A 27,287-nucleotide genomic window follows, 5' to 3' on the forward strand; every position below is an offset into this window, starting at 1 on the left:
TTCTGAGACTCGCTGCCCGTGCACTGCTCTGAGACCCGCTGCCCGTGCACTGTTCTGAGATTCGCTGCCCGTGCGCTGTTCTGAGGCTCACTGCCCGTGCACCGCTCTGGGACTCGCTGCCCGCACACTGCTCTGAGACTCGCCGCCCGTGCACTGTTCTGAGACTCGCTGCCCATGCACTTTTCTGAGACTCGCTGCCCGTGCACTGCTCTGAGACTCTCTGCCTGTGCACTGCTCTGAGACTCTCTGCCCGTGCACTGTTCTGAGACTCGCTGCCCGTGCACTGCTCTGAGACTCGCTGCCCGTGCATGCTCTGGGACTCGCTGCCCGTGCACCTTTCTGAGACTCGCTGCCTGTCCACTGCTCTGAGACTCGCTGCCTGTGCACTGCTCTGAGACTCTCTGCCTGTGCACTGCTCTGAGACTGACTGCCCGTGCACTGCTCTGAGACTATCTGTCTGTGCACTGCTCTGAGACTCTCTGCCTGTGCACTGCTCTGAGACTCTCTGCCTGTGCACTGCTCTGTGACTGACTGTCCGTGCACTGCTCTGAAACTCTGCCTGTGCACTGCTCTGAGACTGACTGCCTGTCCATTGCTCTGAGACTCTCTGCCTGTGCACTGCTCTGAGACTCTCTGCCTGTGCACTGCTCTGAGACTCTCTGCCTGTGCACTGCTCTGAGACTGACTGCCCGTGCACTGCTCTGAGACTCGCTGCCCGTGCACTGTTCTGAGGCTCACTGCCCGTGCACTGTTCTGAGACTCACTGCCCGTGCACTGCTCAGTGACTCACTGCCCATGGACTGTACTGAGACTCGCTGCCTGTGCACTATTCTGAGACTCGCTGCCCGTGCACTGCTCTGAGACTCGCTGCCCGTGCACTGTTCTGAGATTCGCTGCCCGTGCGCTGTTCTGAGGCTCACTGCCCGTGCACCGCTCTGGGACTCGCTGCCCGTACACTGCTCTGACACTCTGCCTGTGCACTGTTCTGAGACTCGCTGCCCATGCACTTTTCTGAGACTCGCTGCCCGTGCACTGCTCTGAGATTCGCTGCCCGTGCGCTGTTCTGAGGCTCACTGCCCGTGCACCGCTCTGGGACTCGCTGCCCGTACACTGCTCTGAGACTCGCCGCCCGTGCACTGTTCTGAGACTCGCTGCCCATGCACGTTTCTGAGACTCGCTGCCCGTGCACTTCTCTGAGACTCTCTGCCTGTGCACTGCTCTGAGACTCTCTGCCCGTGCACTGTTCTGAGACTCGCTGCCCGTGCACTGCTCTGAGACTCGCTGCCCGTGCATGCTCTGGGACTCGCTGCCCGTGCACCTTTCTGAGACTCGCTGCCTGTCCACTGCTCTGAGACTCGCTGCCCGTGCACTATTCTGAGACTCGCTGCCCATGCACTGTTCTGAGACTCTCTGCCTGTGCACTGCTCCGAGACTCTCTGCCTGTGCACTGCTCTGAGACTGACTGCCCGTGCACTGCTCTGAGACTATCTGTCTGTGCACTGCTCTGAGACTCTCTGCCTGTGCACTGCTCTGAGATTCTCTGCCTGTGCACTGCTCTGTGACTGACTGTCCGTGCACTGCTCTGAGACACTCTGCCTGTGCACTGCTCTGAGACTCTCTGCCTGTGCACTGCTCTGAGACTGACTGCCCGTGCACTGCTCTGAGACTCGCTGCCCGTGCACTGTTCTGAGGCTCACTGCCCGTGCACTGTTCTGAGACTCACTGCCCGTGTACTGCTCAGTGACTCACTGCCCATGGACTGTACTGAGACTCGCTGCCTGTGCACTATTCTGAGACTCGCTGCCCGTGCACTGCTCTGAGACTCACTGCCCGTGCACTGTTCTGAGATTCGCTGCCCGTGCGCTGTTCTGAGGCTCACTGCCCGTGCACCGCTCTGGGACTCGCTGCCCGTACACTGCTCTGAGACTCGCCGCCCGTGCACTGTTCTGAGACTCGCTGCCCATGCACTTTTCTGAGACTCGCTGCCCGTGCACTGCTCTGAGACTCTCTGCCTGTGCACTGCTCTGAGACTCTCTGCCCGTGCACTGTTCTGAGACTCGCTGCCCGTGCACTGCTCTGAGACTCGCTGCCCGTGCATGGTCTGGGACTCGCTGCCCGTGCACCTTTCTGAGACTCGCTGCCTGTCCACTGCTGTGAGACTCGCTGCCCATGCACTCCTCTGAGACTCGCTGCCCGTCCACTGCTCTGAGACTCACTGCCCGTGCACTGCTCTGACACTCGCTGCCCGTGCACTGTTCTGAGATTCGCTGCCCGTGCGCTGTTCTAAGGCTCACTGCCCGTGCACTGCTCTGGGACTCGCTGCCCGTACACTGCTCTGAGACTCGCCGCCCGTGCACTGTTCTGAGACTCGCTGCCCATGCACTTTTCTGAGACTCGCTGCCCGTGCACTGCTCTGAGACTCTCTGCCCGTGCACTGTTCTGAGACTCGCTGCCCGTACACTGCTCTGAGACTCGCCGCCCGTGTACTGTTCTGAGACTCGCTGCCCATGCACTTTTCTGAGACTCGCTGCCTGTGCACTGCTCTGAGACTCGCTGCCCGTGCACTGTTCTGAGACTCGCTGCCCTTGCACTGCTCTGAGACTCGCTGCCCGTGCATGCTCTGGGACTCGCTGCCCGTGCACTTTTCTGAGACTCGTTGCCTGTCCACTGCTGTGAGACTCGCTGCCCATGCACTGCTCTGAGACTTGTTGCCCGTGCACTGCTGTGAGACTCGCTGCCCATGCACTGCTCTGAGACTCTCATCCCGTGCACTGTTCTGAGACTCGCTGCCCGTGGTCTGCTCTGAGACTCGCTGCCCGTGTATGCTCTGGGACTCACTGCCCGTGCACTGTTCTCAGACTCGCTGCCTGTGCACTGCTGTGAGAGTCGCTGCCCGTGCACTGCTCTGAGACTGACTGCCCATGCACTGCTCTGAGACTCTCTGCCTGTGCACTGCTCTGAGACTCGCTGCCTGTGCACTGCTCTGAGACTGACTGTCCGTGCACTGCTCTGAGACGCTCTGCCTGTGCACTGCTCTGAGACTGACTGCCCGTGCATAGCTCTGAGTCTCTCTGCCCATGCACTGCTCTGAGACTGACTGCCCCTGCACTGCTCTGAGACTGCTTGCCCGTGCACTGCTCTGAGACTGACTGTCCGTGCACTGCTCTGAGACTGACTGCCCGTGCACTGCTCTGAGACTCTCTGCCTGTGCACTGCTCTGAGACTGACTGTCTGTGCACTGCTCTGAGACTCTCTGCCTGTGCACTGCTCTGAGACTGACTGCCCGTGCACAGCTCTGAGACTCTCTGCCTGTGCACTGCTCAGAGACTGACTGCCCGTGCACTGTTCTGAGACTGACTGCCCGGGCACTGTTCTGAGACTCGCTGCCTGTGCACTGCTCTGAGACTCGCTGCCCGTGCACTGTTCTGAGACTCGCTGCCCGTGCACTGCTGTGAGACTCGCTGCCCGTGTACTGTTCTGAGACTTGCTGCCCATGCGCTGTTCGGAGCCTCGCTGCCCGTACACTGCTCAGTGACTCACTGCCCGTGCACTGCTCTGAGACTCACTGCCCATGCACTGTTCTGAGATTCGCTGCCCATGCGCTGTTCTGAGGCTCACTGCCCGTGCACTGTTCTGAGACTCACTGCCCGTGCACTGCTCAGTGACTCACTGCCCATGGACTGTACTGAGACTCGCTGCCTGTGCACTATTCTGAGACTCGCTGCCCGTACACTGCTCTGAGATTCGCTGCCCGTGCACTGTTCTGAGATTCGCTGCCCGTGCGCTGTTCTGAGGCTCACTGCCCGTGCACTGCTCTGGGACTCGCTGCCCGTACACTGCTCTGAGACTCGCCGCCCGTGCACTGTTCTGAGACTCGCTGCCCATGCACTTTTCTGAGACTCGCTGCCCGTGCACTGCTCTGAGACTCTCTGCCTGTGCACTGCTCTGAGACTCTCTGCCCGTGCTCTGTTCTGAGACTCGCTGCCCGTACACTGCTCTGAGACTCGCTGCCCGTGCATAGCTCTGAGTCTCTCTGCCCATGCACTGCTCTGAGACTGACTGCCCATGCACTGCTCTGAGACTGCTTGCCCGTGCACTGCTCTGAGACTGACTGTCCGTGCACTGCTCTGAGACTGACTGCCCGTGCACTGCTCTGAGACTCTCTGCCTGTGCACTGCTCTGAGACTGACTGTCTGTGCACTGCTCTGAGACTCTCTGCCTGTGCACTGCTCTGAGACTGACTGCCCGTGCACAGCTCTGAGACTCTCTGCCTGTGCACTGCTCAGAGACTGACTGCCCGTGCACTGTTCTGAGACTGACTGCCCGGGCACTGTTCTGAGACTCGCTGCCTGTGCACTGCTCTGAGACTCGCTGCCCGTGCACTGTTCTGAGACTCGCTGCCCGTGCACTGCTGTGAGACTCGCTGCCCGTGTACTGTTCTGAGACTTGCTGCCCATGCGCTGTTCGGAGCCTCGCTGCCCGTACACTGCTCAGTGACTCACTGCCCGTGCACTGCTCTGAGACTCACTGCCCATGCACTGTTCTGAGATTCGCTGCCCATGTGCTGTTCTGAGGCTCACTGCCCGTGCACTGTTCTGAGACTCACTGCCCGTGCACTGCTCAGTGACTCACTGCCCATGGACTGTACTGAGACTCGCTGCCTGTGCACTATTCTGAGACTCGCTGCCCGTACACTGCTCTGAGATTCGCTGCCCGTGCACTGTTCTGAGATTCGCTGCCCGTGCGCTGTTCTGAGGCTCACTGCCCGTGCACTGCTCTGGGACTCGCTGCCCGTACACTGCTCTGAGACTCGCCGCCCGTGCACTGTTCTGAGACTCGCTGTCCATGCACTTTTCTGAGACTCGCTGCCCGTGCACTGCTCTGAGACTCTCTGCCTGTGCACTGCTCTGAGACTCTCTGCCCGTGCACTGTTCTGAGACTCGCTGCCCGTGCACTGCTCTGAGACTCGCTGCCCGTGCATGCTCTGGGACTCCTGTCCGTGCACCTTTCTGAGACTCGCTGCCTGTCCACTGCTGTGAGACTCGCTGCCCATGCACTGCTCTGAGACTCGCTGCCCGTGCACTGCTCTGATACTCGCTGCCCATGCACTGCTCTGACACTCGCTGCCCGTGCACTGTTCTGAGATTCGCTGCCCGTGCGCTGTTCTGAGGCTCGCTGCCCGTACACTGCTCTGAGACTCGCCGCCCTTGCACTGTTCTGAGACTCGCTGCCCGTGCGCTGTTCTGAGGCTCGCTGCCCGTACACTGCTCTGATACTCGCTGCCCATGCACTGCTCTGACACTCGCTGCCCGTGCACTGTTCTGAGATTCGCTGCCCGTGCGCTGTTCTGAGACTCGCTACCCGTACACTGCTCTGAGACTCGCCGCCCGTGCACTGTTCTGAGACTCGCTGCCCATGCACTTTTCTGAGACTCACTGCCTGTGCACTGCTCTGAGACTCGCTGCCCGTGCACTGTTCTGAGACTCGCTGCCCGTGCACCGCTCTGAGACTCGCTGCCCGTGCATGCTCTGGGACTCGCTGCCCGTGCACTTTTCTGAGACTCGCTGCCTGTCCACTGCTGTGAGACTCGCTGCCCATGCACTGCTCTGAGACTCGTTGCCCGTGCACTGCTGTGAGACTCGCTGCCCATGCACTGCTCTGAGACTCTCATCCTGTGCACTGTTCTGAGACTCGCTGCCTGTGGTCTGCTCTGAGACTCGCTGCCCGTGTATGCTCTGGGACTCACTGCCCGTGCACTGTTCTCAGACTCGCTGCCTGTGCACTGCTGTGAGAGTCGCTGCCCGTGCACTGCTCTGAGACTGACTGCCCATGCACTGCTCTGAGACTCTCTGCCTGTGCACTGCTCTGAGACATGCTGCCTGTGCACTGCTCTGAGACTGACTGTCCGTGCACTGCTCTGAGACTCTCTGCCTGTGCACTGCTCTGAGACTCTCTGCCCGTGCACTGTTCTGAGACTCGCTGCCCCTGCACTGCTCTGAGACTCGCTGCCCGTGCATGCTCTGGGACTCGCTGCCCGTGCACCTTTCTGAGACTCGCTGCCTGTCCACTGCTGTGAGACTCGCTGCCCATGCACTGCTCTGAGACTCGCTGCCCGTGCACTGCTCTGAGACTCGTTGCCCATGCACTGCTCTGACACTCGCTGCCCGTGCACTGTTCTGAGATTCGCTGCTCGTGCACTGCTCTGGGACTCACTGCCCATGTACTGTACTGAGACTCACTGTCCGTGCACTGCTCTGGGACTCGCTGCCCGTGCACTGTTCTGAGATTCACTGCCCGTGCGCTGTTCTGAGACTCTCTGCCTGTGCACTGCTCTGAGACACTCTGCCTGTGCACTGCTCTGAGACTGACTGCCCGTGCACTGCTCTGAGACTGCTTGCCCGTGCACTGCTCTGAGACTAACTGTCCGTGCACTGCTCTGAGACTGACTGCCCGTGCACTGCTCTGAGACTCTCTGCCTGTGCAATGCTCTGAGACACTCTGCCTGTGCACTGCTCTGAGACTGACTGCCCGTGCACTGCTCTTAGACTGACTGTCCGTGCACTGCTCTGAGACTGACTGCCCGTGCACTGCTCTGAGACTCTCTGCCTGTGCACTGCTCTGAGACTGACTGTCTGTGCACTGCTCTGAGACTCTCTGCCTGTGCACTGCTCTGAGACTGACTGCCCGTGCACAGCTCTGAGACTCTCTGCCTGTGCACTGCTCAGAGACTGACTGCCCGTGCACTGTTCTGAGACTGACTGCCCGGGCACTGTTCTGAGACTCGCTGCCCATGCACTGCTCTGAGACTCGCTGCCCGTGCATGCTCTGGGACTCGCTGCCCGTGCAGTGTTCTGAGATTCACTGCCCGTGCACAGCTCTGAGACTCTCTGCCTGTGCACTGCTCTGAGACTGACTGCCTGTGCATTGCTCTGAGACTCTCTGCCCATGCACTGCTCTGAGACTCTCTGCCTGTGCACTGCTCTGAGACTCTCTGCCCGTGCACTGTTCTGAGACTCGCTGCCCGTACACTGCTCTGAGACTCGCTGCCCGTGCATAGCTCTGAGTCTCTCTGCCCATGCACTGCTCTGAGACTGACTGCCCATGCACTGCTCTGAGACTGCTTGCCCGTGCACTGCTCTGAGACTGACTGTCCGTGCACTGCTCTGAGACTGACTGCCCGTGCACTGCTCTGAGACTCTCTGCCTGTGCACTGCTCTGAGACTGACTGTCTGTGCACTGCTCTGAGACTCTCTGCCTGTGCACTGCTCTGAGACTGACTGCCCGTGCACAGCTCTGAGACTCTCTGCCTGTGCACTGCTCAGAGACTGACTGCCCGTGCACTGTTCTGAGACTGACTGCCCGGGCACTGTTCTGAGACTCGCTGCCTGTGCACTGCTCTGAGACTCGCTGCCCGTGCACTGTTCTGAGACTCGCTGCCCGTGCACTGCTGTGAGACTCGCTGCCCGTGTACTGTTCTGAGACTTGCTGCCCATGCGCTGTTCGGAGCCTCGCTGCCCGTACACTGCTCAGTGACTCACTGCCCGTGCACTGCTCTGAGACTCACTGCCCATGCACTGTTCTGAGATTCGCTGCCCATGTGCTGTTCTGAGGCTCACTGCCCGTGCACTGTTCTGAGACTCACTGCCCGTGCACTGCTCAGTGACTCACTGCCCATGGACTGTACTGAGACTCGCTGCCTGTGCACTATTCTGAGACTCGCTGCCCGTACACTGCTCTGAGATTCGCTGCCCGTGCACTGTTCTGAGATTCGCTGCCCGTGCGCTGTTCTGAGGCTCACTGCCCGTGCACTGCTCTGGGACTCGCTGCCCGTACACTGCTCTGAGACTCGCTGCCTGTGCACTGCTGTGAGAGTCGCTGCCCGTGCACTGCTCTGAGACTGACTGCCCATGCACTGCTCTGAGACTGTCTGCCTGTGCACTGCTCTGAGACATGCTGCCTGTGCACTGCTCTGAGACTGACTGTCCGTGCACTGCTCTGAGATGCCCTGCCTGTGCACTGCTCTGAGACTGACTGCCCGTGCACTGCTCTGAGACTGACTGCCCCTGCACTGCTCTGAGACTGCTTGCCCGTGCACTGCTCTGAGACTGACTGTCCGTGCACTGCTCTGAGACTGACTGCCCGTGCACTGCTCTGAGACTCTCTGCCTGTGCACTGCTCTGAGACTGACTGTCTGTGCACTGCTCTGAGACTCTCTGCCTGTGCACTGCTCTGAGACTGACTGCCCGTGCACAGCTCTGAGACTCTCTGCCTGTGCACTGCTCAGAGACTGACTGCCCGTGCACTGTTCTGAGACTGACTGCCCGGGCACTGTTCTGAGACTCGCTGCCTGTGCACTGCTCTGAGACTCGCTGCCCGTGCACTGTTCTGAGACTCGCTGCCCGTGCACTGCTGTGAGACTCGCTGCCCGTGTACTGTTCTGAGCCTCGCTGCCCGTACACTGCTCAGTGACTCACTGCCCGTGCACTGCTCTGAGACTCACTGCCCATGCACTGTTCTGAGATTCGCTGCCCATGCGCTGTTCTGAGGCTCACTGCCCGTGCACTGTTCTGAGACTCACTGCCCGTGCACTGCTCAGTGATTCACTGCCCATGGACTGTACTGAGACTCGCTGCCTGTGCACTATTCTGAGACTCGCTGCCCGTACACTGCTCTGAGATTCGCTGCCCGTGCACTGTTCTGAGATTCGCTGCCCGTGCGCTGTTCTGAGGCTCACTGCCCGTGCACTGCTCTGGGACTCGCTGCCCGTACACTGCTCTGAGACTCGCCGCCCGTGCACTGTTCTGAGACTCGCTGCCCATGCACTTTTCTGAGACTCGCTGCCCGTGCACTGCTCTGAGACTCTCTGCCTGTGCACTGCTCTGAGACTCTCTGCCCGTGCACTGTTCTGAGACTCGCTGCCCGTACACTGCTCTGAGACTCGCTGCCCATGCATAGCTCTGAGTCTCTCTGCCCATGCACTGCTCTGAGACTGACTGCCCATGCACTGCTCTGAGACTGCTTGCCCGTGCACTGCTCTGAGACTGACTGTCCATGCACTGCTCTGAGACTGACTGCCCGTGCACTGCTCTGAGACTCTCTGCCTGTGCACTGCTCTGAGACTGACTGTCTGTGCACTGCTCTGAGACTCTCTGCCTGTGCACTGCTCTGAGACTGACTGCCCGTGCACAGCTCTGAGACTCTCTGCCTGTGCACTGCTCAGAGACTGACTGCCCGTGCACTGTTCTGAGACTGACTGCCCGGGCACTGTTCTGAGACTCGCTGCCTGTGCACTGCTCTGAGACTCGCTGCCCGTGCACTGTTCTGAGACTCGCTGCCCGTGCACTGCTGTGAGACTCGCTGCCCGTGTACTGTTCTGAGACTTGCTGCCCATGCGCTGTTCGGAGCCTCGCTGCCCGTACACTGCTCAGTGACTCACTGCCCGTGCACTGCTCTGAGACTCACTGCCCATGCACTGTTCTGAGATTCGCTGCCCATGCGCTGTTCTGAGGCTCACTGCCCGTGCACTGTTCTGAGACTCACTGCCCGTGCACTGCTCAGTGACTCACTGCCCATGGACTGTACTGAGACTCGCTGCCTGTGCACTATTCTGAGACTCGCTGCCCGTACACTGCTCTGAGATTCGCTGCCCGTGCACTGTTCTGAAATTCGCTGCCCGTGCGCTGTTCTGAGGCTCACTGCCCGTGCACTGCTCTGGGACTCGCTGCCCGTACACTGCTCTGAGACTCGCCGCCCGTGCACTGTTCTGAGACTCGCTGTCCATGCACTTTTCTGAGACTCGCTGCCCGTGCACTGCTCTGAGACTCTCTGCCTGTGCACTGCTCTGAGACTCTCTGCCCGTGCACTGTTCTGAGACTCGCTGCCCGTGCACTGCTCTGAGACTCGCTGCCCGTGCATGCTCTGAGACTCGCTGCCCGTGCACTGCTCTGAGACTCGCTGCCTGTCCACTGCTGTGAGACTCGCTGCCCATGCACTGCTCTGAGACTCGCTGCCCGTGCACTGCTCTGATACTCGCTGCCCATGCACTGCTCTGACACTCGCTGCCCGTGCACTGTTCTGAGATTCGCTGCCCGTGCGCTGTTCTGAGGCTCGCTGCCCGTACACTGCTCTGAGACTCGCTGCCCTTGCACTGTTCTGAGACTCGCTGCCCATGCACTTTTCTGAGACTCGCTGCCCGTGCACTGCTCTGAGACTCTCTGCCCGTGCACTGTTCTGAGACTCGCTACCCGTACACTGCTCTGAGACTCGCCGCCCGTGCACTGTTCTGAGACTCGCTGCCCATGCACTTTTCTGAGACTCACTGCCTGTGCACTGCTCTGAGACTCGCTGCCCGTGCACTGTTCTGAGACTCGCTGCCCGTGCACCGCTCTGAGACCCGCTGCCCGTGCATGCTCTGGGACTCGCTGCCCGTGCACTTTTCTGAGACTCGCTGCCTGTCCACTGCTGTGAGACTCGCTGCCCATGCACTGCTCTGAGACTCGTTGCCCGTGCACTGCTGTGAGACTCGCTGCCCATGCACTGCTCTGAGACTCTCATCCTGTGCACTGTTCTGAGACTCGCTGCCTGTGGTCTGCTCTGAGACTCGCTGCCCGTGTATGCTCTGGGACTCACTGCCCGTGCACTGTTCTCAGACTCGCTGCCTGTGCACTGCTGTGAGAGTCGCTGCCCGTGCACTGCTCTGAGACTGACTGCCCATGCACTGCTCTGAGACTCTCTGCCTGTGCACTGCTCTGAGACATGCTGCCTGTGCACTGCTCTGAGACTGACTGTCCGTGCACTGCTCTGAGATGCTCTGCCTGTGCACTGCTCTGAGACTGACTGCCCGTGCATAGCTCTGAGTCTCTCTGCCCATGCACTGCTCTGAGACTGACTGCCCGTGCACTGCTCTGAGACTGACTGTCCGTGCACTGCTCTGAGACTCTCTGCCTGTGCACTGCTCTGAGACTCTCTGCCCGTGCACTGTTCTGAGACTCGCTGCCCCTGCACTGCTCTGAGACTCGCTGCCCGTGCATGCTCTGGGACTCGCTGCCCGTGCACCTTTCTGAGACTCGCTGCCCATGCACTGCTCTGAGACTCGCTGCCCGTGCACTGCTCTGAGACTCGCTGCCCATGCACTGCTCTGACACTCGCTGCCCGTGCACTGTTCTGAGATTCGCTGCTCGTGCACTGCTCTGGGACTCACTGCCCATGTACTGTACTGAGACTCACTGTCCGTGCACTGCTCTGGGACTCGCTGCCCGTGCACTGTTCTGAGATTCACTGCCCGTGCGCTGTTCTGAGACTCTCTGCCTGTGCACTGCTCTGAGACACTCTGCCTGTGCACTGCTCTGAGACTGACTGCCCGTGCACTGCTCTGAGACTGCTTGCCCGTGCACTGCTCTGAGACTAACTGTCCGTGCACTGCTCTGAGACTGACTGCCCGTGCACTGCTCTGAGACTCTCTGCCTGTGCAATGCTCTGAGACACTCTGCCTGTGCACTGCTCTGAGACTGACTGCCCGTGCACTGCTCTTAGACTGACTGTCCGTGCACTGCTCTGAGACTGACTGACCGTGCACTGCTCTGAGACTCTCTGGCTGTGCACTGTTCTGAGACTGACTGTCCGTGCACTGCTCTGAGACTCGCTGCCCGTGCATGCTCTGGGACTCGCTGCCCGTGCAGTGTTCTGAGATTCACTGCCCGTGCACAGCTCTGAGACTCTCTGCCTGTGCACTGCTCTGAGACTGACTGCCTGTGCATTGCTCTGAGACTCTCTGCCTGTGCACTGCTCTGAGACTCTCTGCCTGTGCACTGCTCTGAGACACTCTGCCTGTGCACTGCTCTGAGACTCTCTGCCTGTGCACTGCTCTGAGATTGACTGCCCGTGCACTGCTCTGAGACTCGCTGCCCGTGCACTGGTATGACACTCGCTGCCCATGCACTGTTCTGAGACTCGTTGTCCATGCACTGCTCAGTGACTCACTGCCCGTGCACGTTCTGAATCTCGATGCCCGTGCACTATTCTGAGACTCACTGCCCATGCACTGCTCTAAGATTCGCTGCCCGTGCGCTGCTCTGAGACTCACTGCCCGTGCGCTGTTCTGAGACTCGCTGCCCGTGCACTGTTCTGAGACTCCCTGGCCATGCACTGCTCTGTGACTCACTGCCTGTGCACTGTTCTGAGAGTTGCTGCCTGTGCACTGTTCTGAGATTTGCTGCCCGTGCACTGTTCTGAGACTTGCTGTCCGTGCGCTGTTCTGAGACTCTTTGCCCGTGCACTGCTCTGAGACTGACTGCCTGTCCATTGCTCTGAGACTCTCTGCCTGTGCACTGCTCTGAGACTGACTGCCCATGCACTGTTCTGAGACTGACTTCCCGTGCACTGCTCTGAGACTGTCTGACTGTGTTCTGCTCTGAAACTGACTGCCCTTGCACTGCTCTGAGACTCGCTGCCCGTGCACTGCTCAGTGACTCACTACCCGTGTACTTTTCTGAGACTCGCTGCCTGTGCACTGCTCTGAGACTCGCTGCCCGTGCACTGCTCTGAGACTTGTTGACTGCGCACTGTTCTGAGACTCGTAGCCCGTGCACTGCTCTGTGACTCACTGCCTGTGCACTGTTCTGAGAGTTGCTGCCTGTGCACTGTTCTGAGATTTGCTGCCCGTGCACTGTTCTGAGATTCGCTGTCCGTGCGCTGTTCTGAGGCTCACTGCCCGTGCACTGCTCTGGGACTCTCTGCCCATGCACCGGTCTGAGACTTGCTGCCCGTGCACTGTTCTGAGACTCGCTGCCTGTGCACTACTCTGAGACTGACTGTCCGTGCACTGCTCTGAGACTCGTTGCCCGTGCACTGCTCTGAGACTGACTGCCCGTGCACTGCTCTGAGACTCGCTGCCCATGCACTGTTCTGAGACTCGCTGCCCGTGCACTGCTCAGTGACTCACTGCCCGTGTACCTTTCTGAGACTCGCTGCCTGTGCACTGCTCTGAGACTCGCTGCCCGTGCACTGTTCTGAGATTCGCTGTCCGTGCGCTGTTCTGAGGCTCACTGCCCGTGCACTGCTCTGGGACTCTCTGCCCATGCACTGTTCTGAGACTTGCTGCCCGTGCACTGTTCTGAGACTCGCTGCCTGTGCACTACTCTGAGACTGACTGTCCGTGCACTCCTCTGAGACTCTCTGCCTGTGCACTCCTCTGACACTCACTGCCCATGCACTTTTCTGAGACTCGCTGCCCGTGCACTGCTCAGTGACTCACTGCCCGTGTACTGTTCTGAGACTCGCTGCCCGTGCACTGCTCAGTGACTCACTGCCCGTGTACCTTTCTGAGACTCGCTGCCTGTGCACTGCTCTGAGACTCGCTGCCCGTGCACTGTTCTGACATTCGCTGTCCGTGCGCTGTTCTGAGGCTCACTGCCCGTGCACTGCTCTGGGACTCTCTGCCCATGCACTGTTCTGAGACTTGCTGCCCGTGCACTGTTCTGAGACTCGCTGCCTGTGCACTACTCTGAGACTGACTGTCCGTGCACAGCTCTGAGACTCGTAGCCCGTGCACTGCTCTGAGACTGACTGCCCGTGCACTGCTCTGAGACTCGCTGCCCATGCACTGTTCTGAGACTCTCTGCCTGTGCACTGCTCAGAGACTGACTGCCCGTGCACTGTTCTGAGACTGACTGCCCGGGCACTGTTCTGAGACTCGCTGCCTGTGCACTGCTCTGAGACTCGCTGCCCGTGCACTGTTCTGAGACTCGCTGCCCGTGCACTGCTGTGAGACTCGCTGCCCGTGTACTGTTCTGAGACTTGCTGCCCATGCGCTGTTCGGAGCCTCGCTGCCCGTACACTGCTCAGTGACTCACTGCCCGTGCACTGCTCTGAGACTCACTGCCCATGCACTGTTCTGAGATTCGCTGCCCATGCGCTGTTCTGAGGCTCACTGCCCGTGCACTGTTCTGAGACTCACTGCCCGTGCACTGCTCAGTGACTCACTGCCCATGGACTGTACTGAGACTCGCTGCCTGTGCACTATTCTGAGACTCGCTGCCCGTACACTGCTCTGAGATTCGCTGCCCGTGCACTGTTCTGAGATTCGCTGCCCGTGCGCTGTTCTGAGGCTCACTGCCCGTGCACTGCTCTGGGACTCGCTGCCCGTACACTGCTCTGAGACTCGCCGCCCGTGCACTGTTCTGAGACTCGCTGTCCATGCACTTTTCTGAGACTCGCTGCCCGTGCACTGCTCTGAGACTCTCTGCCTGTGCACTGCTCTGAGACTCTCTGCCCGTGCACTGTTCTGAGACTCGCTGCCCGTGCACTGCTCTGAGACTCGCTGCCCGTGCATGCTCTGGGACTCGCTGCCCGTGCACCTTTCTGAGACTCGCTGCCTGTCCACTGCTGTGAGACTCGCTGCCCATGCACTGCTCTGAGACTCGCTGCCCGTGCACTGCTCTGATACTCGCTGCCCATGCACTGCTCTGACACTCGCTGCCCGTGCACTGTTCTGAGATTCGCTGCCCGTGCGCTGTTCTGAGGCTCGCTGCCCGTACACTGCTCTGAGACTCGCCGCCCTTGCACTGTTCTGAGACTCGCTGCCCGTGCACTGCTCTGAGACTCTCTGCCCGTGCACTGTTCTGAGACTCGCTACCCGTACACTGCTCTGAGACTCGCCGCCCGTGCACTGTTCTGAGACTCGCTGCCCATGCACTTTTCTGAGACTCGCTGCCTGTGCACTGCTCTGAGACTCGCTGCCCGTGCACTGTTCTGAGACTCGCTGCCCGTGCACCGCTCTGAGACTCGCTGCCCATGCACTGCTCTGGGACTCGCTGCCCGTGCACTTTTCTGAGACTCGCTGCCTGTCCACTGCTGTGAGACTCGCTGCCCATGCACTGCTCTGAGACTCGTTGCCCGTGCACTGCTGTGAGACTCGCTGCCCATGCACTGCTCTGAGACTCTCATCCTGTGCACTGTTCTGAGACTCGCTGCCTGTGGTCTGCTCTGAGACTCGCTGCCCGTGTATGCTCTGGGACTCACTGCCCGTGCACTGTTCTCAGACTCGCTGCCTGTGCACTGCTGTGAGAGTCGCTGCCCGTGCACTGCTCTGAGACTGACTGCCCATGCACTGCTCTGAGACTCTCTGCCTGTGCACTGCTCTGAGACACGCTGCCTGTGCACTGCTCTGAGACTGACTGTCCGTGCACTGCTCTGAGATGCTCTGCCTGTGCACTGCTCTGAGACTGACTGCCCGTGCATAGCTCTGAGTCTCTCTGCCCATGCACTGCTCTGAGACTGACTGCCCGTGCACTGCTCTGAGACTGCTTGCCCGTGCACTGCTCTGAGACTGACTGTCCGTGCACTGCTCTGAGACTCTCTGCCTGTGCACTGCTCTGAGACTCTCTGCCCGTGCACTGTTCTGAGACTCGCTGCCCGTGCACTGCTCTGAGACTCGCTGCCCGTGCATGCTCTGGGACTCGCTGCCCGTGCACCTTTCTGAGACTCGCTGCCTGTCCACTGCTGTGAGACTCGCTGCCCATGCACTGCTCTGAGACTCGCTGCCCGTGCACTGCTCTGAGACTCGCTGCCCATGCACTGCTCTGACACTCGCTGCCCGTGCACTGTTCTGAGATTCGCTGCTCGTGCACTGCTCTGGGACTCACTGCCCATGTACTGTACTGAGACTCACTGTCCGTGCACTGCTCTGGGACTCGCTGCCTGTGCACTGTTCTGAGATTCACTGCCCGTGCGCTGTTCTGAGACTCTCTGCCTGTGCACTGCTCTGAGACACTCTGCCTGTGCACTGCTCTGAGACTGACTGCCCGCGCACTGCTCTGAGACTGCTTGCCCGTGCACTGCTCTGAGACTAACTGTCCGTGCACTGCTCTGAGACTGACTGCCCGTGCACTGCTCTGAGACTCTCTGCCTGTGCAATGCTCTGAGACACTCTGCCTGTGCACTGCTCTGAGACTGACTGCCCGTGCACTGCTCTTAGACTGACTGTCCGTGCACTGCTCTGAGACTGACTGCCCGTGCACTGATCTGAGACTCTCTCGCTGTGCACTGCTCTGAGACTGACTGCCCGTGCATGCTCTGGGACTCGCTGCCCGTGCAGTGTTCTGAGATTCACTGCCCGTGCACAGCTCTGAGACTGACTGCCTGTGCATTGCTCTGAGACTCTCTGCCCGTGCACTGCTCTGAGACTCTCTGCCTGTGCACTGCTCTGAGACACTCTGCCTGTGCACTGCTCTGAGACTCTCTGCCTGTGCACTGCTCTGAGATTGACTGCCCGTGCACTGCTCTGAGACTCGCTGCCCGTGCACTGGTATGACACTCGCTGCCCATGCACTGTTCTGAGACTCGCTGTCCATGCACTGCTCAGTGACTCACTGCCCGTGCACGTTCTGAATCTCGATGCCCGTGCACTATTCTGAGACTCACTGCCCATGCACTGCTCTGAGATTCGCTGCCCGTGCGCTGCTCTGAGACTCACTGCCCGTGCGCTGTTCTGAGACTCGCTGCCCGTGCACTGTTCTGAGACTCCCTGGCCATGCACTGCTCTGTGACTCACTGCCTGTGCACTGTTCTGAGAGTTGCTGCCTGTGCACTGTTCTGAGATTTGCTGCCCGTGCACTGTTCTGAGACTTGCTGTCCGTGCGCTGTTCTGAGACTCTTTGCCCGTGCACTGCTCTGAGACTGACTGCCTGTCCATTGCTCTGAGACTCTCTGCCTGTGCACTGCTCTGAGACTGACTGCCCATGCACTGTTCTGAGACTGACTTCCCGTGCACTGCTCTGAGACTGTCTGACTGTGTTCTGCTCTGAGACTGACTGCCCTTGCACTGCTCTGAGACTCGCTGCCCGTGCACTGCTCAGTGACTCACTGCCCGTGTACTTTTCTGAGACTCGCTGCCTGTGCACTGCTCTGAGACTCGCTGCCCGTGCACTGCTCTGAGACTTGTTGACTGCGCACTGTTCTGAGACTCGTAGCCCGTGCACTGCTCTGTGACTCACTGCCTGTGCACTGTTCTGAGAGTTGCTGCCTGTGCACTGTTCTGAGATTTGCTGCCCGTGCACTGTTCTGAGATTCGCTGTCCGTGCGCTGTTCTGAGGCTCACTGCCCGTGCACTGCTCTGGGACTCTCTGCCCATGCACTGGTCTGAGACTTGCTGCCCGTGCACTGTTCTGAGACTCGCTGCCTGTGCACTACTCTGAGACTGACTGTCCGTGCACTGCTCTGAGACTCGTTGCCCGTGCACTGCTCTGAGACTCGCTGCCCATGCACTGTTCTGAGACTCGCTGCCCGTGCACTGCTCAGTGACTCACTGCCAGTGTACCTTTCTGAGACTCGCTGCCTGTGCACTGCTCTGAGACTCGCTGCCCGTGTACTGTTCTGAGATTCGCTGTCCGTGCGCTGTTCTGAGGCTCACTGCCCGTGCACTGCTCTGGGACTCTCTGCCCATGCACTGTTCTGAGACTTGCTGCCCGTGCACTGTTCTGAGACTCGCTGCCCGTGCACTACTCTGAGACTGACTGTTCGTGCACTCCTCTGAGACTCTCTGCCTGTGCACTCCTCTGACACTCACTGCCCATGCACTTTTCTGAGACTCGCTGCCCGTGCACTGCTCAGTGACTCACTGCCCGTGTACTGTTCTGAGACTCGCTGCCCGTGCACTGCTCAGTGACTCACTGCCCGTGTACCTTTCTGAGACTCGCTGCCTGTGCACTGCTCTGAGACTCGCTGCCCGTGCACTGTTCTGAGATTCGCTGTCCGTGCGCTGTTCTGAGGCTCACTGCCCGTGCACTGCTCTGGGACTCTCTGCCCATGCACTGTTCTGAGACTTGCTGCCCGTGCACTGTTCTGAGACTCGCTGCCTGTGCACTACTCTGAGACTGACTGTCCGTGCACAGCTCTGAGACTCGTAGCCCGTGCACTGCTCTGAGACTGACTGCCCGTGCACTGCTCTGAGACTCGCTGCCCGTGCACTGTTCTGAGACTCTCTGCCCGTGCACTGCTCTGAGATTTGCTGCCCATGCACTGTTCTGAGACACGCTGCCCGTGCACTGCTCAGTGACTCACTGCCCGTGTACTGTTCTGAGACTCGCTGCACGTGCACCGCTCTGAGACTCGCTGCCCATGCGCTGTTCTGAGGCTCACTGCCTGTGAACTGTTCTGCGACTCGCTGCCTGTACACTGCTCTGAGACTCGCTGCCCGTGCACTGCTCAGTGACTCACTGCCCATGTACTATTCTGAGACTCACTGTCTTTCCACTGCTCTGAGACTCTCTGCCTGTGCACTGCTCTGAGACTGACTGCCTGTCCATTGCTCTGAGACTCTCTGCCTGTTCACTGCTCTGAGACTGACTGCCCATGGACTTTTCTGAGACTCGCTGCCCGTATACTTTTCTGAGACTCGCTGCCTGTGCACTGCTCTGAGACTTGCTGCCCGTGCACCTTTCTGAGACTCGCTGCCTGTGCACTAATCTGAGACTGTCTGTCCGTGCACTGCTCTGAGACTCGCTGCCCATGCACTGTTCTGAGATTCCCTGGCCATGCACTGCTCTGTGACTCACTGCCTGTGCACTGTTCTGAGAGTTGCTGCCTGTGCACTGTTCTGAGATTTGCTGCCCGTGCACTGTTCTGAGATTCGCTGTCCGTGCGCTGTTCTGAGGCTCACTGCCCGTGCACTGCTCTGGGACTCTCTGCCCATGCACTGGTCTGAGACTTGCTGCCCGTGCACTGTTCTGAGACTCGCTGCCTGTGCACTACTCTGAGACTGACTGTCCGTGCACTGCTCTGAGACTCGTTGCCCGTGCACTGCTCTGAGACTGACTGCCCGTGCACTGCTCTGAGACTCGCTGCCCATGCACTGTTCTGAGACTCGCTGCCCGTGCACTGCTCAATGACTCACTGCCCGTGTACCTTTCTGAGACTCGCTGCCTGTGCACTGCTCTGAGACTCGCTGCCCGTGCACTGTTCTGAGATTCGCTGTCCGTGCGCTGTTCTGAGGCTCACTGCCCGTGCACTGCTCTGGGACTCTCTGCCCATGCACTGTTCTGAGACTTGCTGCCCGTGCACTGTTCTGAGACTCGCTGCCTGTGCACTACTCTGAGACTGACTATCCGTGCACTCCTCTGAGACTCTCTGCCTGTGCACTCCTCTGACACTCACTGCCCATGCACTTTTCTGAGATTCGCTGCCCGTGCACTGCTCAGTGACTCACTGCCCGTGTACTGTTCTGAGACTCGCTGCCCGTGCACTGCTCAGTGACTCACTGCCCGTGTACCTTTCTGAGACTCGCTGCCTGTGCACTGCTCTGAGACCCGCTGCCCGTGCACTGTTCTGAGATTCGCTGTCCGTGCGCTGTTCTGAGGCTCACTGCCCGTGCACTGCTCTGGGACTCTCTGCCCATGCACTGTTCTGAGACTTGCTGCCCGTGCACTGTTCTGAGACTCGCTGCCTGTGCACTACTCTGAGACTGACTGTCCGTGCACAGCTCTGAGACTCGTAGCCCGTGCACTGCTCTGAGACTGACTGCCCGTGCACTGCTCTGAGACTCGCTGCCCATGCACTGTTCTGAGACTCTCTGCCCGTGCACTGCTCTGAGATTTGCTGCCCATGCACTGTTCTGAGACACGCTGTCCGTGCACTGCTCAGTGACTCACTGCCCGTGTACTGTTCTGAGACTCGCTGCACGTGCACCGCTCTGAGACTCGCTGCCCATGCGCTGTTCTGAGGCTCACTGCCTGTGAACTGTTCTGCGACTCGCTGCCTGTACACTGCTCTGAGACTCGCTGCCCGTGCACTGCTCAGTGACTCACTGCCCATGTACTATTCTGAGACTCACTGTCTTTCCACTGCTCTGAGACTCTCTGCCTGTGCACTGCTCTGAGACTGACTGCCTGTCCATTGCTCTGAGACTCTCTGCCTGTGCACTGCTCTGAGACTGACTGCCCATGGACTTTTCTGAGACTCGCTGCCCGTGTACTTTTCTGAGACTCGCTGCCTGTGCACTGCTCTGAGACTTGCTGCCCGTGCACCTTTCTGAGACTCGCTGCCTGTGCACTAATCTGAGACTGACTGTCCGTGCACTGCTCTGAGACTCGCTGCCCATGCACTGTTCTGAGACTCCCTGGCCATGCACTGCTCTGTGACTCACTGCCTGTGCACTGTTCTGAGAGTTGCTGCCTGTGCACTGTTCTGAGATTTGCTGCCCGTGCACTGTTCTGAGACTTGCTGTCCGTGCGCTGTTCTGAGACTCTTTGCCCGTGCACTGCTCTGAGACTGACTGCCTGTCCATTGCTCTGAGACTCTCTGCCTGTGCACTGCTCTGAGACTGACTGCCCATGCACTGTTCTGAGACTGACTTCCCGTGCACTGCTCTGAGACTGTCTGACTGTGTTCTGGTCTGAGACTGACTGCCCTTGCACTGCTCTGAGACTCGCTGCCCGTGCACTGCTCAGTGACTCACTGCCCGTGTACTTTTCTGAGACTCGCTGCCTGTGCACTGCTCTGAGACTCTCTGCCTGTGCACTGCTCTGAGACTTGTTGACTGCGCACTGTTCTGAGACTTGCTGCCCGTGCACTGCTCAGTGACTCACTGCCCATGTACTATTCTGAGACTCGCTGCCCGTGCACTGCTCTGAGACTCGCTGCCCGTGCACTGTTCTGAGATTCGCTGTCCGTGCGCTGTTCTGAGGCTCACTGCCCGTGCACTGCTCTGGGACTCTCTGCCCATGCACTGGTCTGAGACTTGCTGCCCGTGCACTGTTCTGAGACTCGCTGCCTGTGCACTACTCTGAGACTGACTGTCCGTGCACTGCTCTGAGACTCGTTGCCCGTGCACTGCTCTGAGACTGACTGCCCGTGCACTGCTCTGAGACTCGCTGCCCATGCACTGTTCTGAGACTCTCTGCCCGTGCACTGCTCTGAGATTTGCTGCCCATGCACTGTTCTGAGACACGCTGCCCGTGCACTGCTCAGTGACTCACTGCCCGTGTACTGTTCTGAGGCTCGCTGCCCGTGCACCTCTCTGTGACTCGCTGCCCGTGCGCTGTTCTGAGGCTCGCTGCCCGTGCACTGTTCTGAGACTCGCTGCCCGTGCACTGCTCAGTGACTCACTGCCTGTGAACTGTTCTGAGACTCGCTGCCCGTACACTGCTCTGAGACTCGCTGCCCGTGCACTGTTCTGAGACTCGCTGCCCGTGCACTGCTCAGTGACTCACTGCCCGTGCACTGCTCTGAGACTCGTTGCCCATGCACTGTTCTGAGACTCGCTGCCCGTGCACTGCTCAGTGACTCACTGCCCATGTACTATTCTGAGACTCGCTGCCCGTGCACTGCTCTGAGACTCGCTGCCCGTGCACTGTTCTGAGATTCGCTGTCCGTGCGCTGTTCTGAGGCTCACTGCCCGTGCACTGCTCTGGGACTCTCTGCCCATGCACTGTTCTGAGACTTGCTGCCCGTGCACTGTTCTGAGACTCGCTGCCTGTGCACTACTCTGAGACTGACTGTCCGTGCACTCCTCTGAGACTCTCTGCCTGTGCACTCCTCTGACACTCACTGCCCATGCACTTTTCTGAGACTCGCTGCCCGTGCACTGCTCTGAGACTCTCTTCCTGTGCACTGCTCTGAGACTGACTGCCCATGCACTTTTCTGACACTCGCTGCCCGTGCACTGCTCAGTGACTCACTGCCCGTGTACTGTTCTGAGACTCGCTGCCCGTGCGCTCTTCTGAGACTTGCTGCCCATGCACTGTTCTGAGACTCGCTGCCCGTGCACTGCTCTGAGACTCTCTGCCTGTGCACTTCTCTGAGACTGACTGCCCATGCACTTTTCTGAGACTCGTTGCCCGTGCACTGCTCTGAGACTGACTGCCCGTGTACTGTTCTGAGACTGACTGCCCATGCACCGCTCTGAGACTCTCTGCCCGTGCACTGCTCTGAGATTTGCTGCCCATGCACTGTTCTGAGACTCGCTGCCCGTGCGCTGTTCTGAGACTCACTGCCTGTGAACTGTTCTGAGACTCGCTGCCCGTGCACTGTTCTGAGGCTCGTTGTCTGTGCACTGTTCTGAGACTCGTTGCCCGTGCACTGTTCAGTGACTCACTGCCCATGTACTATTCTGAGACTCACTGCCCGTGCACTGCTCTGAGACTCTCTGCCTGTGCACTGCTCTGAGACTCTCTGCCCGTGCACTGCTCTGAGACTCTCTGCCTGTGCACTGCTCTGAGACTGACTGCCTGTCCATTGCTCTGAGACTCTCTGCCTGTGCACTGCTCTGAGACTGACTGCCCATGCACTTTTCTGAGACTCGCTGCCCGTGCACTGCTCACTGACTCACTGCCCGTGTACTTTTCTGAGACTCGCTGCCTGGGCACTGCTCTGAGACTCGCTGCCCGTGCACTGCTCAGTAACTCACTGCCCGTGTACTTTTCTGAGACTCGCTGCCTGTGCACTGCTCTGAGACTCGCTGCCCGTGCGCTGTTCTGAGACTTGTTGTCTGTGCACTGTTCTGAGACTCGCTGCCCGTGCACTGCTCTGAGACTCGCTGCCCATGCACTGTTCTGAGACTCGCTGCCCGTGCACTGCTCAGTGACTCACTGCCCATGTACTATTCTGAGACTCGCTGCCCGTGCACTGCTCTGAGACTCGCTGCCCGTGCACTGTTTTGAGATTCGCTGTCCGTGCGCTGTTCTGAGGCTCACTGCCCGTGCACTGCTCTGGGACTCTCTGCCCATGCACTGTTCTGAGACTCGCTGCCCGTGAACTGTTCTGAGACTCGCTGCCCGTACACTGCTCTGAGACTCGCTGCCCGTGCACTGCTCAGTGACTCACTGCCCGTGTACTGTTCTGAGACTCGCTGCCCGTGCACTGCTCTGAGACTTGCTGCCCGTGCGCTGTTCTGAGACTCGCTGCCCGTGCACTGCTCAGTGACTCACTGCCCGTGTACTATTCTGAGACTCGCTGCCCGTGCACTGCTCTGAGACTCGCTGCCCGTGCACTGTTCAGTGACTCACTGCCCGTGTACTATTCTGAGACTCGCTGCCCGTGCACTGTTCAGTGACTCACTGCCCGTGTACTACTCTGAGACTCGCTGCCCATGCACTGCTCTGAGACTCGCTGCCCGTGCACTGTTCTGAGATTCGCTGTCCGTGCACTGCTCTGAGACTGACTGCCCGTGCACTGCTCTGGGACTCTCTGCCGATGCACTGTTCTGAGACTCGCTGCCAGTGCACTATTCTGAGACCCGCTGCCCGTGCACTGCTCTGAGACTCGCTGCCCGTGCACTGCTCTGAGACTTGCTGCCCGTGCACTATTCTGAGACTCGCTGCCCATGCACTGCTCTGAGACTCGCTGCCCTTGCACTGTTCTGAGATTCACTGTCCGTGCACTGCTCTGGGACTCGCTGCCCGTGCACTATTCTGAGACACGCTGCCCGTGCACGGCTCTGAGACTCGCTGCCCATGCACTGCTCTGAGACTCGCTGCCCGTGCATGCTCTGGGACTCGCTGGACGTGCACCTTTCTGAGACTCGCTGCCCGTGCACTGCTGTGAGACTCGCTGCCCATGCACTGCTCTGAGACTTGCTGCCCGTGCACATTTCTGAGACTCGCTGCCCGTGCACTGCTCTGAGACTCGCTGCCCTTGCACTGTTCTGAGATTCACTGTCCGTGCACTGCTCTGGGACACGCTGCCCGTGCACTATTCTGAGACTCGCTGCCCGTGCACTGCTCTGAGACTTGCTGCCCGTGCACTTTTCTGAGATTCGCTGCCCGTGCACTGCTCTGAGACCCGCTGCCTTTGCACTGTTCTGAGATTCACTGTCCGTGCACTGCTCTGGGACTCGCTGCCCGTGCACTATTCTGAGACTCGCTGCCCGTGCACGGCTCTGAGACTCGCTGACCGTGCACTGTTCTGAGACTCACTGCCCGTGCACTGCTCTGGGACTCGCTGCCCGAACACTGCTCTGAGACTCGCTGCCCGTGCACTATTCTGAGACTCGCTGCCCGTGCACTTTTCTGAGACTCGCTGCCCGTCCACTGCTCTGAGACTCACTGCCCCTGCGCTGTTCTGAGACTCGCTGCCTGTGCACTGTTCTGAATCTCGATGCCCGTGCACTGCTCTGAGACTCACTGCCCCTGCGCTGTTCTGAAGCTCACTGCCCGTGCGCTGTTCTGAGACTCACTGCCTGTGCACTGCTCAGTGACTCACTGCCCATGTACTGTACTGAGACTCGCTGCTTGTGCACTATTCTGAGACTCGCTGCCCGTGCACTGCTCTGAGACTCGCTGCCCGTGCATGCTCTGGGACTCGCTGCACGTGCACCTTTCTGAGACTCGCTGCCCGTGCACTGCTGTGAGAATTGCTGCCCATGCACTGCTCTGAGACTCTCTGCCTGGGCACCACTCTGAGACTCTCTGCCCGTGCACTGCTCTGAGACTCTCAGCCTGTGCACTGCTCTGAGACACTCTGCCTGTGCACTGCTCTGAGACTGACTGCCCGTGCACTGCTCTGAGACTGCTTGCCCGTGCACTGCTCTGAGACTGACTGTCCATGCACTGCTCTGAGACTGACTGCCCGTGCACTGCTCTGAGACTCTCTGCCTGTGCAATGCTCTGAGACACTCTGCCTGTGCACTGCTCTGAGACTGACTGCCCGTGCACAGCTCTGAGACTCTCTGCCTGTGCACTGCTCTGAGACTCACTGCCCGTGCGCTGTTCTGAGACTCGCTGCCCGTGCACTGCTCAGTGACTCACTGCCCATGCACTGTACTGAGACCCGCTGCCTGTGCACTGCTCAGTGACTCACTGCCCATGTACTGTACTGAGACTCACTGCCCATGCACTGCTCTGGGACTCGCTGCCCGTGCACTGTTCCGAGATTCACTGCCCGTGCGCTGTTCTGAGACTGACTGCCTGTGCACTGCTCTGGGACACGCTGCCCGTACACTGTTCTGAGACTCGCTGCCTGTGAACTGTTCTGAGACTGACTGCCTGTGCACTGCTCTGAGACTCTCTTCCTGTGCACTGCTCTGAGACTGACTGCCCATGCACTTTTCTGACACTCGCTGCCCGTGCACTGCTCAGTGACTCACTGCCCGTGTACTGTTCTGAGACTCGCTGCCCGTGCGCTCTTCTGAGACTTGCTGCCCATGCACTGTTCTGAGACTCGCTGCCCGTGCACTGCTCTGAGACTCTCTGCCTGTGCACTTCTCTGAGACTGACTGCCCATGCACTTTTCTGAGACTCGTTGCCCGTGCACTGCTCTGAGACTGACTGCCCGTGTACTGTTCTGAGACTGACTGCCCGTGCACCGCTCTGAGACTCTCTGCCCGTGCACTGCTCTGAGATTTGCTGCCCATGCACTGTTCTGAGACTCGCTGCCCGTGCGCTGTTCTGAGACTCACTGCCTGTGAACTGTTCTGAGACTCGCTGCCCGTGCACTGTTCTGAGGCTCGTTGTCTGTGCACTGTTCTGAGACTCGTTGCCCGTGCACTGTTCAGTGACTCACTGCCCATGTACTATTCTGAGACTCACTGCCCGTGCACTGCTCTGAGACTCTCTGCCTGTGCACTGCTCTGAGACTCTCTGCCCGTGCACTGCTCTGAGACTCTCTGCCTGTGCACTGCTCTGAGACTGACTGCCTGTCCATTGCTCTGAGACTCTCTGCCTGTGCACTGCTCTGAGACTGACTGCCCATGCACTTTTCTGAGACTCGCTGCCCGTGCACTGCTCACTGACTCACTGCCCGTGTACTTTTCTGAGACTCGCTGCCTGTGCACTACTCTGAGACTGACTGTCCGTGCACAGCTCTGAGACTCGTAGCCCGTGCACTGCTCTGAGACTGACTGCCCGTGCACTGCTCTGAGACTCGCTGCCCGTGCACTGTTCTGAGACTCTCTGCCCGTGCACTGCTCTGAGATTTGCTGCCCATGCACTGTTCTGAGACACGCTGCCCGTGCACTGCTCAGTGACTCACTGCCCGTGTACTGTTCTGAGACTCGCTGCACGTGCACCGCTCTGAGACTCGCTGCCCATGCGCTGTTCTGAGGCTCACTGCCTGTGAACTGTTCTGCGACTCGCTGCCTGTACACTGCTCTGAGACTCGCTGCCCGTGCACTGCTCAGTGACTCACTGCCCATGTACTATTCTGAGACTCACTGTCTTTCCACTGCTCTGAGACTCTCTGCCTGTGCACTGCTCTGAGACTGACTGCCTGTCCATTGCTCTGAGACTCTCTGCCTGTTCACTGCTCTGAGACTGACTGCCCATGGACTTTTCTGAGACTCGCTGCCCGTATACTTTTCTGAGACTCGCTGCCTGTGCACTGCTCTGAGACTTGCTGCCCGTGCACCTTTCTGAGACTCGCTGCCTGTGCACTAATCTGAGACTGTCTGTCCGTGCACTGCTCTGAGACTCGCTGCCCATGCACTGTTCTGAGATTCCCTGGCCATGCACTGCTCTGTGACTCACTGCCTGTGCACTGTTCTGAGAGTTGCTGCCTGTGCACTGTTCTGAGATTTGCTGCCCGTGCACTGTTCTGAGATTCGCTGTCCGTGCGCTGTTCTGAGGCTCACTGCCCGTGCACTGCTCTGGGACTCTCTGCCCATGCACTGGTCTGAGACTTGCTGCCCGTGCACTGTTCTGAGACTCGCTGCCTGTGCACTACTCTGAGACTGACTGTCCGTGCACTGCTCTGAGACTCGTTGCCCGTGCACTGCTCTGAGACTGACTGCCCGTGCACTGCTCTGAGACTCGCTGCCCATGCACTGTTCTGAGACTCGCTGCCCGTGCACTGCTCAATGACTCACTGCCCGTGTACCTTTCTGAGACTCGCTGCCTGTGCACTGCTCTGAGACTCGCTGCCCGTGCACTGTTCTGAGATTCGCTGTCCGTGCGCTGTTCTGAGGCTCACTGCCCGTGCACTGCTCTGGGACTCTCTGCCCATGCACTGTTCTGAGACTTGCTGCCCGTGCACTGTTCTGAGACTCGCTGCCTGTGCACTACTCTGAGACTGACTATCCGTGCACTCCTCTGAGACTCTCTGCCTGTGCACTCCTCTGACACTCACTGCCCATGCACTTTTCTGAGATTCGCTGCCCGTGCACTGCTCAGTGACTCACTGCCCGTGTACTGTTCTGAGACTCGCTGCCCGTGCACTGCTCAGTGACTCACTGCCCGTGTACCTTTCTGAGACTCGCTGCCTGTGCACTGCTCTGAGACCCGCTGCCCGTGCACTGTTCTGAGATTCGCTGTCCGTGCGCTGTTCTGAGGCTCACTGCCCGTGCACTGCTCTGGGACTCTCTG

The 27,287-nt window shown here is 59.3% G+C and overlaps 1 protein-coding gene across 6 annotated transcripts in view; it reads right to left on the reverse strand.

The window, feature by feature from the left end:
- Positions 1-27,287, reverse strand: part of asb14a (ankyrin repeat and SOCS box containing 14a) — a 293,833-nt gene that overhangs the window by 118,914 nt on the left and 147,632 nt on the right. The window lies entirely within an intron of this gene.

This window comes from Chiloscyllium plagiosum, unplaced genomic scaffold (genome assembly GCF_037043375.1).
Source record: "Chiloscyllium plagiosum isolate Xiang-an unplaced genomic scaffold, Cpla_swu_hap1 HiC_scaffold_14, whole genome shotgun sequence".
Lineage (NCBI taxonomy): Eukaryota > Metazoa > Chordata > Chondrichthyes > Orectolobiformes > Hemiscylliidae > Chiloscyllium > Chiloscyllium plagiosum.